This window comes from Chaetodon trifascialis, chromosome 22 (assembly GCF_039877785.1).
Source record: "Chaetodon trifascialis isolate fChaTrf1 chromosome 22, fChaTrf1.hap1, whole genome shotgun sequence".
Lineage (NCBI taxonomy): Eukaryota > Metazoa > Chordata > Actinopteri > Chaetodontiformes > Chaetodontidae > Chaetodon > Chaetodon trifascialis.
This window is the reverse complement of record NC_092077.1, coordinates 11,469,164-11,486,482: the sequence shown is the minus strand read 5'-3', so window position 1 is coordinate 11,486,482 and position 17,319 is coordinate 11,469,164. Positions and strand designations below refer to the sequence as shown.

Below are 17,319 nucleotides of genomic sequence, written 5' to 3'. Positions count from 1 at the left end.
GCTTATCTTAATGTGATCTGGCCACTTTAACTGACAGGGACTCTGCATAAACGCACCCATTTTCCCCATAGACCAATCATTAGACCCAAGACACTTCATATAGATTCATTATTCATGGTATTTAGGATTTTACCAGCACAGTTATGTTGAGAAATCTTTGGGCCCCCTGAAAACATCTCACCAACAACAGTTACAGATATATTGATCATCTCTGTCACGTCCCAGCGTTTCCCATTCAGCAAATGGGCCCCCTGAATCCTTCTTATTCGACCCCCAGCATCCTCACTGTGCCCGGCTGGAAGCGCCACCATTTCTGAAAGTGATCTTCATCTGCTTTCTGGATTGATCCAGCCTAACTGCTGGGGATATGGACATTGATTGCAGCTTGTTCTACAGCTGCATGCATCAATAACTGCACCATATCTCCATAAAATGTGCTCTTTCACAAAAAGGTCGCTTGAAGTCATTTAATAGGCCAATCCAGCAGACATTTGACTGTAACCTAAATGTTGAAGGCTTTATTGGAGGTTGAACTTGTGTAACTGAGAGGAAAATATGTAGGTGGGTTGAAGTATCATTGTAAAGTGTGTTGTGACCCCTTGCTGTGATACTGCACTTACACTTAACTGATGCCCAACCAGAGGTGCTGTACTTGTTCCCTAGAAGTGAAGTTTGCTCAATTAATTAGAAAAAAAAATAGAAATTCAGAATTCCAGAAATTCTATCTATCTATCTATCTATCTATCTATCTATCTATCTATCTATCTATCTATCTATCTATCTATCTATCTATCTATCTATCTATCTATCTATCTATCACACATACCGTGTAAAACATTAATTATATTTATATGGACACGTATATCCACGAAGCTGAAACTAAAGCTGAAATTGACAGATAAATATATGGCTTACATTAGCTAATAGATCATTTTCAACATAACTGCTTTATATATATATTTTTTTTAATTAACTAATTGTTAAATGTCTGTGTTTTCCTGACTAAAAAGGTCAGGAACCGCTGCTATGGAGTATCCAAAGACATGTGACTGTAGTGATTACGTACACACAAACACAACCCACAACCTGTGACTAAGTGCCGTAGCTCAGTCAATAATTCAAGAGACTCTTAGGAGTAAACGAAATGAGCGTCATGTCTCAAGAGCTCAAATTACTGTCAGTGGACCCTTGCATTGCTGGAGTCTCACACCATGTACTGCAGTCGTAACCATGTGGGGAAAAGAGAAGGTACACAATGCATCCAGACAAATATACACACTGGGTTATTTTTACAAATGGAAGTATCTGCTCAAGCATGTGGTTAGAAACATGCAAAAACCTAATATTTGCATGTATACTAACTTGTGTATTTGTATGTACTTCTTCCATAAAACCTATGCAGGTATTGAGAGGTGGAGAAAGAGGGAGGGAGAGTGAATTGGCAGACACAGCGGACATCTAGCTGGTGACCTTCTACATCAAATAGGTGAGTGGAGCCAATTCCAACCAGGGAAGCACACACACACACACACACACACACACACACACACACACACACACACACACACACACACACACACACACACACACACACACACACACACACACACACACACACACAGCCAAGTTTCACCAGGGGGGCGAGTGCTGAAGATAGATGACTCGCGTCGCTCCTGCCAATATCTTCATCTGACCTGGAATCGACTTAAAAGAAAGAAGTTCCACATTTAAAGTTGCACCCAGAAAATTCACAGAGAGCCTTGAGCGTATTGGTTTCAGTGGCAAAAGTGAGTCGAATAACACGCAGTATCAGAGCGACGGGAAGTCACATGGTTTGCTCAAAGACATTACAGTAGCTGCTGATTCACTTTTTGCATATTAACTGTGCACGTGTCCAATGAGTCATGCATGGCTATATTTGAAATTATAGGAAACGTTTGATTTTTCCCTTTCATATCAAATTTATTTAAGCGTGAGCCAATCCTGACATATTCAGCATCCGCTGGGCTTCACAGGTTAAATCCTTGGAACTACACTGTGCATCTGACCTTGAAAATACCAACACAGCAACTTATGGCACCATTTTAATCGTCTGGAAGGCACGGGGCAACGCTTCACATGTAATTATCATGTCTTCTGTGTGTGTGTGTGTGGCCCATGGAGACTCTGCCAGTTGGCGTGTGTGGGTGGAGATAAAGAAGAGAGGTTCTCTCACAGATGTACTCATGCATGGAAACACTCAACGGTTCAGACACAGAGGGACATGAAGGGCACACACCATGCGTGTACACACATGAAACACAAATAAGGGAGTAAGTACACACATGCGCAGCTGGGCACGCACACACACAGTGAAGAGGCTTGAGGTTAGTAGGGCATGCAGGCTGCAAGAAGAACATGCTCGAACCATGAAGGTGTCGCAGATTTCACTGTATATGTGTCGCAGTAAATCACAGTTCACACAGGCTAAACAGAACAGACAACAGGCCCACACACACTAACGCAACACTGCACAGGGGCCTCAATAATTCAATATGATTGCAGCAGCAGGACGCTCAAGAGGGAAACAGTTTGTTTACTTTTACTCATCAGAATTCTTTATTTATCTGAATAAATCAACAGACGGACGGACATTGTTATTAATCAACTAGCCTGGAGCTGCAGTTTCCAAGAGCAGTCTTCATAAACTGCAGGTATGAGTAGGAGAGTTAAGCGTCTTGCAGTCAGAGAAGGGTCTGATTTCATAGCCACTAAGCTGCTTTTTCAGCATTTGACATTGCAGGCGTATCAGCCAGACTTCTAGATTTATGCTCCTGCTGTAGTTCCACTTCTCTCTGTCCAGTATTGATTTCATTTGCCGCGGGGCATTGTGAGGCTTTCATCACGCCGCTTACAGTCGAACACAATGAGCTGTTTGTTCTGGCTGCTTCTCACCAATGTCATTGTTTTCTTTAAGCTTCATCCCTTTATGAGGAATGCCATTATCTTCCAATAGTGTCAGCACATCTCCAGGAGGCCCTCAGTGATGATAGGCCATAAGCATGATAACGCAGGCCTATGCGTGGCCCAATGCTGCCATCTAGTGCCATTTGAAGGAGTTGCATCCTCCTGTGCTCGGTATGTTTTGAAGTATGATCACCTGACCTTTACCCACTAACATGTAAATAAATAAAAGCAAGCCATAACTTAGGAAAATATAGAAACACAGCTGCTTCCTGATACTTTATGACCTCCTCCATCCTTTTTCTTTTTTTTTTTGTTAATGTTCATCTTTTCCTCTCTTGGCCTCTGTCACAAACTATCAGTCATGTCCTGTCTCAGCCTCCCTATATTTTCATTTTGACTTCTTTTTAATGCTCCTCTTTTTCTCCTTTTGGATTTTTTTGTCCACACCTTTCCCTAAGAACCTCCCTCACTGGTTATTTTTGCCTCCCCCTCTTTATCTCCTGCACAAATCTTTTGGCAGGAGCACACAGATTCAGACGTCTGCCATTTTCCAAAATGTCTGTCATTTTTCTTTGTTACTGGCTCTCACTTCATCCTCCCTTCCACCCTTTTTTGATTACTCTCCTGTTGCAGCTTCTATCTCATCCCACCTATGATTAAGGGCACAATTATTCTTCCATTAAAGGTAGGAAGGTCTTATTTAGCATTCAAAGTGATGTTTTGCCAGGAAAAGGAGACGGAGCAGAGGGAGAGATGGCTTTGAATGTTCCCAAATGAAACACCTCCTGCTTAAAAAACAGAAGAGGCCAGCAGAAGTTTAAAAAGGTAGATGGGTGAGACGGGGGAGACACTGTTTTGTTTTCACAGCAGGTAACTGCAACGTGTCCAGTGTTTGCAGAGATCACGACATTAGCTAAAGACTCTCCTATACGACGCAGTAAATGACCCTTATAGAGATACAATTACAGCAAACTGTTTCATCTCACTGCTCCCGATCCTGATATGCTTTAAGTGCACGAATGAGTCTCATGGAGAGTGGAGACACTGAAACACTTGACTTCTTGAACTTGACATTTAATTAACTAACAACACGTTAACAGCAGCACCCTGAAGGACGCATACATGTAATAATGGGTGGCATCCATGATTACAGATAGACAGATCATGCAGGGTCAAGTGCAATTGTAAGTGCTTTGCATGCTGTGGCTGTTGAAGTATGGTCTGTGAAATTGGAGGTGAAAAGGACAAGAACCTGTTTCTAATGATCCCCTACATGGAAACTCAACTGTTTAACCTTGTTAGCATGTGCATATGTTGTTATTTTATATGCTATGAGCGAAGTAATCAGTCAGTGTGATGGCTGAGGATTTCCACCTTGGAACTGCAGTGGGCTAGTCTCAGATACATGGATCCAGACAGCCAGGGCTGGGGGTGCTGATGAAGAAAGTTTTTCAGGCGACTAAGTTGCTGATGAGGTTTGTGGAGGGGTGGGTGGAGAGAGAGGTGGGGAGTACTTAGATCAATGCATATTACATGAAGGCAAAGGGATTTTTGTCAAGGAAACTTCTACATGGGGTTTAATCAATACCAGGAGAGAACATTAATTTCTATTCCACCTGTGTGTTTCCAGCAAAGCGATATGTATGGTCAAAGTACAGCATGTTCAACCTAATGTGGCTCATCTTAGCTGTAGATCAATCTTTCATATGAAACTGGTGGGTGTTTTATGTATTTAGTCATAAGGTTCAGTCACAGATCGTGGATCTCCTCATCTGACTCTGCATAAAACGCATATTTGCATCCCCCTTGTTAACCTGCCTCTCCATCCCCTGGTAGCACAGAGCGTGCAGGGGCAGAGGGCTTGTTGAGTTGAATGTGTTGGTCGTCTGCCTGCATCATTGATCGTTTATCTGACTGAGGCTTGTGTTCAAGTTAGGATCGGTGGTCGTGACCATGGCTCTGAAATATCAGCAGCCTAGCTGTGCTGCGTATTGATAAATCCACGGCGCTGTCTGTGGTGCTGAAGTAGCAGGTGGATTATTAATTGTGCCTTCTGTCAGTTTCGTCTTGGATCTATAATATTCTCTAAACTATATCCGAGGAATATTCAATAACATCCTACGCTGCAGCATATATAACCTGCAGAATGGAGGCGTGACCCGAGAGTTTTTAGAAACAGATAAGGGTTAGGGGCTACCCCCCCTGTTAAAAATCAACAAATCATTGACTGGTTGTGATGTTGGTGCCAGCAGGAGGGTGGAGGATGGGTGCCAGCATCAGCATGAGGGGACAGAAGCTGCGTCTGATTGGGATGATAAGGAGAATGCTTTTTAGTGACTGGCTGCCATCTGGGTAAGAGTGAGGAGCGATAGCTTTCTATCTGTTGTGTGGTGACTGGGTTGACGGGATTTTTTAAGCTCAGTGCATAACAGGGGGAAGAGAGAAGAAGCAATAAAGTCATCTGTGATTGAATTTTTGCTGAGCTTTGTATTGTTAAATATAGATCTGTACCACACAGATGGAGGACGTGATTTGGAAACACTAAAATTTCATCTTTTGTGAAGTGAGATATTGACTGTGGGTCGGCGTCATTGCGTGAGCGGAGTGTTAGGTGTAACAGGTGATGGGCTCTGACAGTCTTTTGTATAGAGAGTAGAAAGAAACGGGCTGAGCACACAGTCCGGGAAATGACAGTGGCTCTGGCGGTTGTTAATGTGTTATCATCACTGCTTGACGTGTGCTACTTTAAAGGGGCTTCTTAGTCATCTGATCGCACCGGATGGCATTGAAAGCAGAGCAGAAATCAATGAAAAATGGTCTTTCATAGAAAATGTTGTGTAAGTGAGTGCAGGAGGCAGGCCACTGCATCATCTATGCCTCTTTTGTTCTCTTGTGAGTGAACTGGAGTGTTTCCAGGAGTTGGTGAAATTATGCTGAAAACAACTTTTAAATAGATGATTAGTTGTTTTTGCAGATGCCCACTTTATTATCTCTATTTACTATATTTATGATATGCACTATGTTCTGTGTATCCAATCATTAAGTTGCATATCCTTTGTACACATCTGGAAGCTACCCAGAACATCCACAGTCGTGCATTTTGACATTGTCACCGGAGTGGTTCAGGGTTCACTGCATGGTTATGGAGTATTTATACGCTATTCAGCAACCTTATTATGATTGTTACTTAATGAGAGCAGACAGATATGTGCAAAAGGATTTGTTTGGACACCTGTGCTCGTGTGTGTACACAGACCTTTATTCAGGGAGTGTAAAAAGCCTTGAGCTAGAAGGCTCGGAGTGCGCCGTGAGAATCCTGAGTGTGCTGAATGCTTTGTCAGTGCACTTGGCTGCATGCATGACGACAAGCCCCACACACACACACACACACACACACACACACACACACACACACACACACACACACACACACACACACACAGAAACAATACGTGCATGAGGTTTGGTTGGCTCTGAGAGGCGAGGCGAGCTCCTCAGCTGCAGACTGAACAGTAATGGCTCATATTTCATCTCACTTAAGTTTTCCTGAGGTTTATAGACAGACAGACAGACAGACAGTAAGACACACACACACACACACACACACACACACACACACACACACACACACACACACACACACACACACACACTTACACTTTATGGCTGTATTGAAGCAATCACAAGAGAAATATAGAGAAACAGGCATGAACAGTATACCAGACGGTACATCAGCACAGATTTACTTTCTACAGTAGAATAATCGAATGTAAGAGCAACAGCACCCCCTGTTGGTTAGATCATGGTCATGCTTTTTCAATATGTGTGTATGTAAGTGTGTGTTAGTATGTAGTGTTCAAATTAAAGCCCCAACAATATTGTTATTTTGATCTCAGACTCTTCCTGCCTTGATGACAGCGATGAAGCTAAAAAAAAAAAAAAAAAAGACTGAAGAGATCTAACATATGTCTCTCCGACTGCCGTCTGATGCCAGCCTTACATGAACTCCAATATTTTTCCAGGCATTGAAGTTTTTCTGAGGTGACATTTCATGCACATCAGGTCACCGGGGCCCCGTGCCACCCACCTGCCGCTCTTCCTTTGTCTTTTCACCCTCCCTGCTCTGTCACCCGCAGGTCTGCCTGACACTGAAGGATCACAGCACAGTTTCTGTTATAAATCAACAAAGCACAGATGGTGGAGAATTCATACGCTGCCTGTTTAAACACAGAGGGGACACCATTTCCTGCTCAGGCGGAGAAGGTAAACAATGCAACCATATTTTTTAGTTTCAGCATTTTTTTTTTTTCCTGGAAGACACAGAAAAGATTTGTTTTTGTCTTTTAAATGAAGTGTGTGTGTGTGTGTGTGTGTGTGTGTGTGTGTGTGTGTGTGTGTGTGTGTGTGTGTGTGTGTGTGTGTGTGTGTGTGTGTGTGTGTGTACACACACACATTTGCATGTGATTGTGCTTGAGTGTGTACCATGTGGGTGGGAACCTGCTGGATTACTGCCTGCTGTGATGATATTTGTTAACTACTATTATGTAGTTCCTCAGTTGGTCAGCAGGTGTCACTGTGCCACAGAACGAGAGAAAGCCAGAGAGAGAGGAGGAGGAGGATAGGAGGATTTTGGATTTAAAACATTCAGCACGGTGCTTATTTTCAGCAGCTTGGTCATCCGTTTTCTGCATAATCATTGCTAAATGTGGCCGATCAGGATGTGTAGCCTACACTGACATGTATTCTCTTAATGATATTGTTGATGGCTCCATTTACTGCCCTCCCTGCACAGAGACAGAAAATGCAGCCATGACTGCAGAGAGGAAATCAATTAAATGTTACGACTTCTCTGGATTTGGCTCTGCTATTTACAGGCTTTTAAATATTAGTCTTGCCTGTTTCTCTGTATATGCTCATCCGTATTCTCCAATGGCTGTGTGTGTGTGTCTCTCTCTGTAGTTTCATCATTACCAGTATTGGGGTTAGAGGAAGGAAAAGCAATATCTGTGAGTTTCAGCTTGGCCATAGCGGATCTGCTAATCACACTCATTACTAGGACTCTTCCATACTGTACTGTGTTTGTGTCAGAGAAAAAGAAAGAAAGGCAGAGAGAAATAAGACACAACTACCTGCTAAGATGCTTTGCAAGGTAGCTCACTATCTGTCGAGGTAGCTATTTATTTAAAGCAGTGTTTGAGAGAGAGAGATGTAAAATGGCACATCTCTGTTTGTGGAAACACACAACAGATTCCATAATACTGTAAATTCTGAGGTGCTTTTGTATGATGAGCTTGTAACAGTCCCTCTTCTTAACAAGTGCTCTAGCTTAGGGTGAAACAAGCTAAGTCGCAAACATTAAAAAAAAAAAAAAAAAGTGTTAGAGGCTCTGGAGAGACAGAGAAGCAGAGAAAAGGAGAGCTGGTGGGACACAGGGTAGATAGTCGAACAAATGAGGAGACAGGAAGGAACGCAGAGGAGCTTGAGGAGACTGTGGCTCAGCGTGGCCTTGTTTGCTGCTTCATTAATCCTGCCTCCAAAGGGCTGCTCTTCCTTCACAAGTGTGTGTGAAAACAATCGCATACACAGCGCGCCAGCATGCTGTTTTATAGGTAAAGACATCTATGTATGGTCTCTTTGTTCGGCATAATACCTACACATTTTGTTCTGCTTCTACAAGGTGTGCCGAGACATGGATTCATGTCTGTATGCATTTCTGTGTGCTTGTATATTGCAGGTGCTGACTGCACAGCTCATTACAGACCACCAGGGATTCCCGCGGCCTCCAACTAGCGAGCAGGAGGAGAAGTCCGTGACCCAGACATGAATAAAGACGCTGGGATGGAAAAGCCAACTCTGGCCAGGGTCCCGCTGGGCACACTGTCTACTGCCTGACAGCAGCAAACAGCTAACCCTGCATTTCTCCCATACTTTGTCTTCATGTACAGTAGGAATGGCTTTAAAGGCGAGCTATCGTACATTTTGAATATTACTCGCACACTGCAGCTTTATTGAATAACACTGCAGCGATAGGTTTTCAGTATGCTTAACTGACAGCAGTTGTAGCTTTTATGATAGTAGATTTTGCTCATCTTGCATTAAAATAAAGCTTCAGGATGCATACAAATAACAAATAGGATAAACTATTCAGGAAATTACAACCCATATGACCAGGGGTAGATTTTGTTATCTGGGGGCCATTCAGTAAATGGGCCGCTGTTGTGCCTTATTTTCACTCATTTTCATTTATTTAAGTAAAACTATTATTAATACAGCACTGTAAAAATACTCCATCAAAAGTCCTACATTCGAGTAGAAACTAAGGTCAAAAAGTAGTATCCTCTAGTGTATTAGAAATGTAATTTAAGTATAGAGAAGTGTACTTTTTGTGCTTAATTCAGGTTGTCTGACTTATATTTTTAAAAAGTGTACTTCTAAACACATCAGTAAGTTCTACTTATATATGATGCTAATTTGAGCTATGCTTATACTTTAATTTACAGGTACATATTCATATAACAACGTTATGTCTGAATCGAGAAAGCAACCTGACTCCCTCAGCTGCATCCTGGAGTAAGTGTATAGTACAGCTGCATGAAATAGAAATATTCAAGTAAAGTACTTGTAGCTCATAACTGGGGAGGGACATTGAAGGACTTTGGGAGCAGCTTTTGTAATATATATACATTTATATGTCATATATTTAAACATGGGGCAGTATGGTGGCACAGCAGGTAGTGCACGTGCCTCACAGCCAGAAGATCGTCAGTTCAATCCCCGGATCGGGCCTGTCTGTGTGAAGTTTGCATGTTCTTCCTGTGCATGCGTGGGTTCTCTCCGGGTACTCCGGCTTCCTCCCACAGACCAAAAACATGCTCATTAGGTTAATTGGTGACTCTAAATTGTCCTTGGGCGTGAATGATTGTCTGTTTCTGTATGTTGCCCTGCGATCGACTGGCGACCGGTTCAGGGTGTACCCCGCCTTCCGCCCAATGACAGCTGGGATAGGCTCCAGCCCCCCCGAAACTGCGAAAAGGGATAGTCGGGTATAGAAAATGGATGGATGGATGTTTTAACATAATAATAATAAATGAAATGATTTGGGCCCCAGCCAGTTGACTACCTTGTCTAATAGTAAAGTTTTATACAAGTGCGGCTGGTGGCAGAATATAGTTTAATACTAAACTACATCACACAAAACCTGCTGAAAGTCGTTGCTTTTTGTACTTCACAGAAGTTATGTGGACTGTCTGCCTATTCAACATCTGTGCCGTCTGCGAGGATTACGCTCACCTCAGGCCAGAAGTCGTTTCAAAGCAGACACTTATTAAGATGACAAGTGCTGGAATGGGAACTGACCCGGCTGTGAGGAGAGGAGAATGTGACCACAGGCGGAAATTCTGATACTGTACTTTTCAAGAGTTTGTTCAAACTGAGACGTGAGTCAGATATGAAAGCAGACATTGCGAGTAATTGTTTTCCTTTTCAAAAAAACAAAACAAAACCCAGAGCTGGTTCTTGGATCCTTATTTTCGTCTGTTGTGACTGACCCAGGAACTGCTTGTGGTTGTAATGATTAGACAACAAAGCAGATGTCAGAGATTCTTCTTCCATAAAACATCCTTTTAGTCAAGTTAAGAGTATCATTTGCTTTTATATTCAAAGTGCACCTATTTTGTGCAGAAATCAGACATTATACTTCACTCAGGTATCTGCAATGGCACCACCTAAAGCAAACCATTCCCTATTGGAGTAATCCTTAAGCATACGTCGTACGTGTCTTGCAACATTATCAGGCCTCAGCTTGACCTGAGGGGGAGTTATGATGCTCAAGGAGACGGCTGGAGAAGGGCTTTTAAGCCTTGGGGCGACTTAGAGAAGGAGTAGAAACAGAAGTGCAGACGGAGACGTTAGAGGAGGACTTTTTTAATGCTTTGCTACATTTGTTACATTATTTGTACTTTACCATACATATTACCTCATAGCATGGGTATGAATGACAAAGACACAATTACAGTTTTACAAGGATTGAAGGAGTGAGAACAGAGTTTAAAAGGTCACAAAGGCCTTGTTGCATCAGTTTGATAGAAGTGGGGAAAAAAAGGCCCACAGGGAACGTAAAGTGTCATGTAAATGACGTTAGACTGATAAAGTGTCGGTGTTCAGTTCTGCAGAGTGTGCGTGTGTTTGTTTCCATAATGTCTGTGGGTGACGGGAAACAGTTTGTGTGATTCAGAGATGCATGGCGTACACTGGCTGTGTTTTATCTGTGTTTCAGCCTTCATCACATCGTTAAATTATGTATTAGCGTGGGGAAATGAGGACTACAATTCAGATATTAAATCCTGAATGAAACAACGTTAAGGCTGAAAGCTCATGGATGATATGACAGAGAAACACAGAAATGAGGCCGGATTCATATTGGCAGCACAACAACAAACCCATTCCTGACCCCTTCACTGCTGTTTGGTAGATTTGAGAACTATAATCAAATATATTCAGCGTTGTCTGAAGATTTCATTCATACGGAGCCGGAAAGACCCCGAAGTGTTCATCATCTCTCCAACCAGAGAGGGTGAGGGTGAAAAAACCCAACAACATAATAACACTCTAAAATCCTCCATTATTCCAGCTGAGACATCTGCTTCTGTAATGAAACCAACAAACAAACATGCATAATTCAACCAGCCAGCCGGTTCCGCATTGAGTGGAAATGAGGAAAAAAAACAAGAGTCCAATAATTATTGCTGCAGAAAAATGATGAAGCACCACACTTACACCTAAACGGCCTTATTTACACTCATTTGTTAGGAGCAATTCAGGAGGTGAAACACTTAGCTGTGTAGTCTGTGTGTGTGTGTGTGTGTGCGTGTGTGTGTGTGTGTGTGTGTGTGTGTGTGTGTGTGTGTGTGTGTGTGTGTGTGTGTGTGTGTGTGTGTGTGTGCACAGCTACAGAGACAGTTTCCTCTGCAGATGGGAAAGTGCTTTGTTGTGTTTTGTCATAAAAAATGTGTCATTTTTTTATGACAAAACCAAACATTAGGTCCAGCTTCAAATTAGAGCGCTAACAGTGAATGAGAGTAATGATGATGTTGCAACAGGGAATAAATCAGGAGATGGGCCAGACACACACACACACACACACACAGCAGAAAACAAGAGTCTATAGCCACACTAGTGAACCTGTACCATGGACGTATTATAACAACTGGACAAGACAAACTGGATTCTGGACTCCAGGTCAAAAGAAGTAAACTTTAGTGTATTAGAAATATAATTTAAGTGTAGAAAAGTCATTACTTCAAATACACTTTTATTCTTTGTGCTTAATTTAAAGTATGTTTGACATGTACTTTTAAAACATGTACTTCTAAATACATGTCATTAAGCTCTACTTAAATGCATTAAAAATGAATATACTAATTCTGCAATACTTTAGTAAGTGCATTATAAATTGTACTTAAGTGTGCTTATGAAGTGTACCCCAAACCAGAATTCATATTCCAAAATGTGTGTTGATCTGTTAAAAGTTATCCTTGTTGTATTTCTTTACTTGTTTCCATTAATGTGTTTACTTTTGCCCATGCAATGTCCCTTCTTTGTACTGGTTGAATTTTATTTTATTTTATTTTCAAATGTCTCTTCTGATTGACCAGATCTCAATCATTATTGTGTCTTACCACGCCTGATAACAAACCCCGTGTTTTTACAATATGCAGCTTCAATATTTTAAACTCTAACTGTTTGCATTATCCTGCCTGTTAAGTCTCGTCCTGTCTGTCCAACTTTGTCCTGTCTGTCCAAATTTGTTCCGTCTGTCCAATCATGTCCCGTTTGTCCACATTTGTCCTGTCTGCCTGTCTTGTCTTGTGTCTTGCTAAGTTTTATCCATTTAGTCTTGTCATGTAAAGTCCTGTATTTGTTTTTGTTCATTTATTTTTTTGTTTATATTTATTATCATTATTATTCTGTTTATTTCTGTTATTCTCTATGTTTTTCTTTTCCTTTTTCTTTTTGTTTTTCACATGGTAATAGGTATGTTATACATCATGTTTCAACAATGTACAAAACTATAAGCACAAATAAAGGTGAAAAAAAAGTGCTTATGAAATAGAGTACTAAGTCACAAATATTTTTACAGTAATAAAGTGCACACATGAAAAGTATAGCTTGAAGCTTCCTGGTGTGCTTCCATGTTTTGTGGCCTACACTGCACACACACATTCGTATTTCTCCCTCTGACCCCGCAGACTCAGCTCTGCTTGGTCCACATTGGGATGATGTCAAAAATATCAGCAGAAGTTTTACCAAGTAGAACCACAGTGGTTCCATGATCCATTCAAGATGTCTTGTAAACGTCTCTCTCTTAATTATTAGAATGGTGGTCGATGGGGGAAATGTTTTTTGGAGTGTGGGGGATTATTACATTGCAGTGCTGGGATTGGCTACTGGATTGCGAGTAAGGCTAATACATGCCTGGGCTGTATTCAGGCACAGCAGCACTTTTAGCCAAATGCTAACATCAGCACGCAAACATGCTCGGAATGACAGTGCTAACATGCTGATGTGACATTGGGCTATATGAATAGAACTGACTTGACCATGTTCATCATCTTAGCATGCTAATATCTGCTTATTAGCACTAAACACAAAGCCAACAGTTCAGCAGATGTTAAGTCACAAACCGAATGTTGGACAGTTTTAAAGCTGCACCCTGATGATAACACTGTATGAACATTAAGGGCATCTCTATTCACTGAGAACCACAAAAGATCCCAACAGACATGAACACACACACACTCACCGTTTTAATCTCCATACACCTTCTCTTTCCAACAGCTTTGCTTACACATTTCTCAGCCTCACTTTTTATCTGCCGCTGAACAACCTGACACAGAGATAGAGGAAAACAGTACATGAAAAATGGGGGAAAGGAAGTCAAGAGTGAGACAGGAAGTGATGGGAGAGCAAAACACGAAAAGAAAGGAAATAAGACAAAGAGGGGAAAAACAGAAATGGAGAGAGGGGGACAGGGAGAAGAAAAGGAAGCAGAGACAGCAAAAAGAGAGAGATGAAAGGATGGAGAAAGAGGAAAGGGGGCAACAAAAATCGACAATAAAAGACAATGAGAGAAGGAGAGATAAATTATGCATCAGTGGGACTGGAGGGCAGGAGGAAACTAATCTGGAGGGGAGGAGATGCCAGACTGATACCAGCTGCATTCATCTCTAAAAGTGACCTTTTTCTACCTCTCCCACTTCTCTGCTAAAACCAACAGGAAGAGAGGATGAGATGAAGAAATGAGTGCGTAAATGCAAGACAGCGAGGAGGAAAGACCGAAATAAGAAAAAAAGCGAGGACTAATGTGTGAATAAAAGATACAGCGGGCTAAAAGAAGGCAGAGTGAAGCCAAAAATAAATGGGGGATAGCGAGAGGGAATACTGGAAAGAGAGTCTGAAAGATGGGGCTTTTAAGGGCAAAAGCAGAGGAGAATGAGAGCAGATGGGGGGAGGGATAAAGAGATGGGATGCTGGGGAAGCACCTTGACTCTGGCTGCAGAGGAGAGATGGGATGATGAAGTTGATTTCTATCTTTCTTTGGCTTAAGTTAAATTATCGCTCCCTCCGCTTTGACCTGGGCAAACACACATACCACAAACAGCAGATTCAGCCCAAACTAACATTTAAAGGCACTAAAACTTGTTATAAGTGATATGTGATAAATGGACACACATTTATTTTTTGCCAATGCTGGAATAAGTCTAGTTATTTCACATAAATGATCGGTTTGCTCTGTGCTCTTTTCATTGGTGTGAAGCGGGCAAAGTTAAGTTAGAAAATTTTTTTGAATTTTTTTTTTTTTTTTTTTTAGAATTTTTTTTTTTTTTTTAGAAATTTTTAGACATTTTTTTCCCAAAAAAAAACAAAAACCAGACTGTGCCTCTGTAAAAAAAACTGACTGTGCATATATTTATACTGTTAGATTTTTTACTTACTGTTACAGTTTCTAATATTGTTATATATTTTACTTATTTTTATTATTATTTACTTACTGTTATATTTTTTACTGTTCTGATCGCTTCTTTTTAATAGATGTGTCATGCACCAACCTCACCAAAGCAAATTCCTCGTATGTGTAAAATCGTACTTGGCAATAAAGCTTTTTCTGATTCTGATTCTGATTCAGAAAGCGAGAGAGGAGCAGCTATTGCTGGGATGAGAGGATAGAAAATGCTGCGTCTGTCAGGATAACAGAAAGCCTCCAAATGCAACATGACCCAAACGTGACCTCTATGAGCCTTAACAGCTTGGCATCAGTCTGCCACTTCAAGTCAGTCAGTGTGTGATATGACCACCAAACCGACAAAACATAGGAAGTCAGCAGCTTCATCACATGGCCACAGTGTCCAGCACCAGTCAAACCAGTAGGGTGACAGAGCCAACTGGCCAGCCTTTGAAGAAATTAAGGTACCCAGTCACTTTGCCTGCTGGACAGTCGGTCAGTGATGCACATACAGACAGTCAGATTTACATCCAGTCAAAAAGAGCAGACAGTCAATCAGTCTGTCACCCACTCTGGAAACTAGCCAGTCGTTCAAATGTCCACAAATCAGTCAGTCAGTCACCTAGTCAAATGACAGACAAATAGTCAGCGAACCACTCAGCGGTTCAGTCAGACTGTCAGATCTGTCACAACAGAGCCCTTCTGAGCAACACAGCAAGAAAGCAATTTTTTTTGCAGCCGTCTGACACGTCAACACACAGCTCTGAAGAATGGATTGAATTTGTCAAAGTGTTTGAATGGAATGAGGTGGGAAGACAGGGGAAAAAAAAACAGCCACACCAAAGAGACAAATCACCGTCTCTGCTTGGCATGAAACAGACAAAAGAGGACGGGACATAACGTAGGAGTCAGCGCATCAGGACTGGGCAAGCGAGTCAGTGAAAGCATTCTTGATGTACACAAATGCACGGAAACGTTCACAAACAAGTAAAAAATGAAAGTTTTTCAAACAGGAATAAACATGTAAACAAGGTCAGACATGCTAACATTATATAGAAGCACACACACACGTCAGCATAAATGTGATGGGCGAACAAATATTTTTTTCTTGTTTGTGGGCAAAAGCGCCAACGGAGAGGAGATTAAACGCCTCACACAAACGTTAAGAGCATTCTCAGATGACACACACGAAGCCTAAAAGCGCCAATGCACGACACACACAAGCATCTGCATGGGCTGACAAAGGCACGCTTTTAAAAACACACACGAAAAAACATACAGCGCAAGCAAACAGGCGATGACAAGAATTCAAAAGATATAATGACATCCAAATTCCCGGGGTGAAAGCCCAATTATCTGCAACAAAATGCTCATTGCAGGTTGTTAACTCGCACAAACACGGCTCCGACCTGTCAACATCCCTCCAGATGATTTTATGCTCTTTTGGCAGTTTTCAAACTTGGAGAAACGGAGGAGATGTTGCCTCGTGAGACTCGCAGACAAAACAGTGTATTTTTTTTTTTTCAACCACATCCAAACAGATCCCAGTACTGCTGCTGCTGCTTTATCTTCTACTATTTCACATGCTGTCTGCCAACAAACGTCTGCTACACATGTCTATCTTTCGTTGCTTATTCAGTCATAAAACCTTTTCTTTCTTGAAAAGGAAAATTGTTTGAAAATCAAACCATTGGAGGGTTTTAAGACACAAGCGTCAATATCTTAAAACCAGAACAACAACCACAGATCATTATATAATAACAGCAGGCAGGAGAAGTATGAAATAAGTCTTGGTTCCTCTTTTAAACCAAAATGTTCGTATAAAAGTCCAAACAGTAATTCCTGAATTTTACATCTCGAGGCTTATAAATCCTGTGACTATTAAGTCAAAATGGGCTTTTTCATGGCTGCCAGTAGCCAGATTTTCATTTTCATTTTAAATGAGTGCCAGTCAAACTTGAAATGGTGGGAAAAAAATGGAGAAAACCAGCAACAGCTGAAAGAAAATCAAGGATGCAGCCTTCGTCAATGACAAATCAAAGCTCTGAAAGCTACTACCTGCAGATATCAGGGAAGCCAGCTTGCTAAATAATTTTAAAAGAAAGCTAAAAACCTGACTTTTGTGGTTTTCCTCCTGCGTCTGCATTGCTACACTTCTTTTAAATTGTTGTGTTTTCCCTGATTTTATGCATTCTATTTTTAATTTTATGTGACAACCCTGTTTCCAAAAAGGTGGAGACGCTGTGTAAAACCGAAATAAAAACAGAATGTGATGATTTGCAAAACATTGAAACCTCATATTTAATTTAAAAAAAAAAAAAAATAGCACAAAGACAACAAAGATTTCACTGTTTTTTGAAAATGATTATGTC

General features: G+C 41.3%; 1 protein-coding gene across 2 annotated transcripts in view; it reads right to left on the bottom strand.

Moving 5' to 3' along the window:
* Positions 1-17,319, bottom strand: part of grm8a (glutamate receptor, metabotropic 8a) — a 541,588-nt gene that overhangs the window by 126,141 nt on the left and 398,128 nt on the right. The window lies entirely within an intron of this gene.